General features: G+C 52.7%; 1 pseudogene; it reads right to left on the bottom strand.

The window, feature by feature from the left end:
• Positions 1 to 1831: 1831 nt before the first annotated feature.
• On the bottom strand, positions 1832 to 3335 carry LOC142557956 (uncharacterized; annotated as a pseudogene).
• Between the last annotated feature and the right edge of the window lie 354 nt (positions 3336 to 3689).

The following is a 3689-nucleotide window of genomic DNA, read 5'->3' as shown; positions in this document are numbered from 1 at the left end:
GCACGTCCGCCTTCTAAGAAAATACTTGTTGCCAACAGGTTGATCAGTGGCCCGTGTTCTTGCTCGTCCTTGGTTTCTGCGTCGTCTGTGGCCACCGTGGTTTCATTTCCACCTGCGCTTGCACTCACTGCGAGTACTTTCAAGCGTCTGAGCCCTGTACTTCCTGCTGCGTCTGCGCGGACTACACGTCATTTCAACGAGGACCATATAAGGACGCACACAACGGCACTGACTCAATTTGGCGGCAGCAGTTGCGGCGGCATGTGCTCCTTCTAACAAAATGGTTCTTGCCAACAGGTTCATCAGTGGCCTGTGTTCCTGCTCGTCCATGGTTCCTGCGTCGTCTGTGGCCACCGTGGTTTAATTTCCACGTGCGCTTGCACTCACTGCGAGTACTTTCAAGCGTCTGAGCCCTCTACTGCCTGCTGCGTGCGTGCGGACTACACGTGATTTCAACGAGGACCATATAAGGACGCGCCCAACGTCACTGACTCAATTTTGCGGCATCAATTACGGCGGCACGTCCTCCGTCTAAAAAAATACTTCTTGCCGACAGGTTGATCACTGGCCCGTGTTCCTGCTCGGCTTTGGTTCCTGCGTCGGCTGTGGCCACCGTGGTTTCATTTCCACGTGCGCTTGCACTCACTGCGAGTACTTTCAAGCGTCTGAGCCCTGTACTGCCTGCTGCGTCTGCGCGGACTGCACGTTACTTCAACGAGGACCATATAAGGACGCGCCCAACGTCACTGACTCAATTTTGCGGCATCAATTACGGCGGCACGTCCTCCGTCTAAAAAAATACTTCTTGCCGACAGGTTCATCACTGGCCCGTGTTCCTGCTCGGCTTTGGTTCCTGCGTCGTCTGTGGCCACCGTGGTTTCATTTCCACGTGCGCTTGCACTCACTGCGAGTACTTTCAAGCGTCTGAGCCCTTTACTGCCTGCTGCGTCTGCGCGGACTGCACGTTACTTCAACGAGGACCATATAAGGACGCACACAAGGGCACTGACTCAATTTTGCGGCAGCAGTTGCGGCGGCACGTCCTCCTTCTAAGAAAATACTTGTTGCCAACAGGTTGATCAGTGGCCCGTGTTCTTGCTCGTCCTTGGTTCCTGCGTCGTCTGTGGCCACCGTGGTTTCATTCCCACGCGCGCTTGCACTCACTGTGAAACTCGGCTTTAATTATCATTGCTTTGACCAATTGGAACGCCTGCTGCTGAGCAATGCCCCACTTCCACTTCGCCCTTGCGCGCAATAGTTCGTACAAAGGTGCAAGGATCGTGGCTGCCTGCGGTAGAAACCTTTGGTAACAGGTGACCAGACTCAAAAATGTCCTTAACTCGGGCACTCACGTAGGTGTGCCGACGCCTAGAATAGCCTCATGATTTTCCCTTGTGGCATGCACGCCCTTATCGTTCATTTTGTAACCCGAAAAATCAAGGTCATTCTCACGAAGCCTTGACTTCTCCCCATTCAACCGCACCCCGAACTCGCGGAACCTTCCCAGAAATCGGCGTAAGGTGGCGGCATCATTCCGCTTTTCTGCAATGATGACGTCATCCAAATAGACCTGTACTCCGGGCAGTCCTTGCAAAATTGTTTCCATGCGTTGCTTAAATAGCGCTGGCGCAGAGGCTATTCCGAACGGAAGACGTGTGAAACAAAAAGGGCCGTTCTGTGTATTCACCGTTGTGAGCACTTGCGATTCTTCGTCTAAGACGATTTGATTGTAGGCGTCCCGGAGATCGATAGTTGTAAAAACTTCACCGCCGTTTAACCTCGCCATGCTGTCCTCTATGCGCGGGAGAGGATACTGGATCGTATGGCAGGCTTAGTTGACAGTAGATTTGAAATCGCCGCGTGAGCGAATGTTTCCGTTACGCTTTACCACCGCCACCACGGGTGCCGCCCACTCCGAGTGTGCGACCGGGGCAAGAATTCTATTTTCAACCAACCGATCAATTTCGGCCTCCACTTTTGAGCGCAATGCGAACGGCACCGGCCGCGCCTTGCGGAACCGAGGAACAGCATCATCCTGCAATGGCAAAAGGGCGAGCGGTCCCTTTATGAGCCCTAACTCGGATCCAAACACGTCGGAAGATTCTTCTAACAAGACTTCAACGCCACTGCCAACTTCACGAATGGCTGCACTCTCACCTTCCTGCGTTGCGCTGAGCACCGGCTCCCCAAGAAGGTCCAGCGCTGTCATGACTTTCCGGCCACACAGGTTCGGCCCGGAACAACACAGCACCGCTAATGTGGCTTTCGTAGTCTTCGAACCCAAGGAAACATCGAGCTATAACTGGCCACGCACCGGCAATGGTCCAAGGAAGCATGGCAACTTGAGCGGCGATTCTTGCAGTTTCGGCCAGGCGCCTTGATGCTGTACTTAGGTGGGCCAAGTAATGATAGAAACCGGGGACTCTGTGTCCAGATGCCCCCTATCTTGATCGCTATTCCTTTCCAAAGTAGAGTGCACATTATTGTCTTTACGGTGTGAATGTTTCCAACGAAATTATCTGCCGTTTCAACTAGGAACAGAGCTTCTGATCCCGGATCGTTGCAGTTTCCTGCTGACGCATGCAAGGCATTAATTTGCTGGGGTGGCCACGTGAAAGGTACCCACGTTCTGCTGTCTGCTTGTCCGGTACACATCTTGCGAACATGACCGCGCTGCAGGCACCGGTAGCATTTCGCCGAGCGGAACCGGCAGGTTCTTGGGTCGTGCCCTGTTTTTCCACACCTGAAGCATGGTGGCCGACTTCCACGTCGTGCATACATGTTTCTTAACATGTGTAAGCCTTCGCCTTCGGGCGCAATCTTCAACGTCTTCACGTTTTCTTCCGCCATTTCCACTGCTAAGGCGATTTCCTCTGCTTCGCTTCTTGTTAAGGATGCCTTCGAAAGCAGTTGCGGCGTACTGAGTTGTCTTGAAGGCTACAAACTACACGGTCCCGGAGCATCCTGTCAAGTAAAGTGCCGAAGTTGCAGGTATCCGCCATTTGCCGAATGGCTACGAGAAAATATCTGACTGGCTCTCATGGCATCTGGTTGCGTGAGAAAAATTTGTAGGATTGGGCTATTTCATTCGGACTGGGCGAAAAATGCTTCTGCAGTATGTCGAGTGCTTCATTGTACGACAGCTCGTTCTCCTTTGTTGGCTTGCAGCGTCCACTAACAACGGCCACCGTATGAGTGCTCAGCCGTTCTACGAGCAATGCTCGCTTTTCTTCCGTGATGCCGTTGCCTTCGAAGAAAGCTTCTCGCCGCACTATATATGCCGGCCAGTGGTCCGTAGCTTCCTGGAACTGCGGCGGACTTGCGTATCCGGCCATGGCTATTGGGGTGTTTGGAGGTGGGGCGGCAGGCTTATCCCATCATCGTCGCCACTGAAGTGGTCACGTACTCCCAAGAAGATCAACGGAGCAAAGAACATTTATTACGGGTACCGCGTGCAGTATATAGCACACAACAAGAAAGAGGGGAAGGGACAAATAGAGAGTGAGGGAAGAAAGTGATTACAGCAGGTGCGCCCAGCTTCATAGGCTCGTGCGGTGCCATGACGATACAACACTAATAATGCGCGCCTTAAACACCATTAGTATCACCTATCTTTAAGCCTCTCCTTGGGACTCTTGGTTCACAGTGTGATAAAGAAAATAAAACCTTGCAGAGCTCCGCGAAGAAGT

This window comes from Dermacentor variabilis, chromosome 9 (genome assembly GCF_050947875.1).
Source record: "Dermacentor variabilis isolate Ectoservices chromosome 9, ASM5094787v1, whole genome shotgun sequence".
Classification (NCBI taxonomy): Eukaryota; Metazoa; Arthropoda; class Arachnida; order Ixodida; family Ixodidae; genus Dermacentor; species Dermacentor variabilis.
Note: the sequence above shows the minus strand (reverse complement) of the source record. Positions and strands in the feature narration are given on the sequence as shown.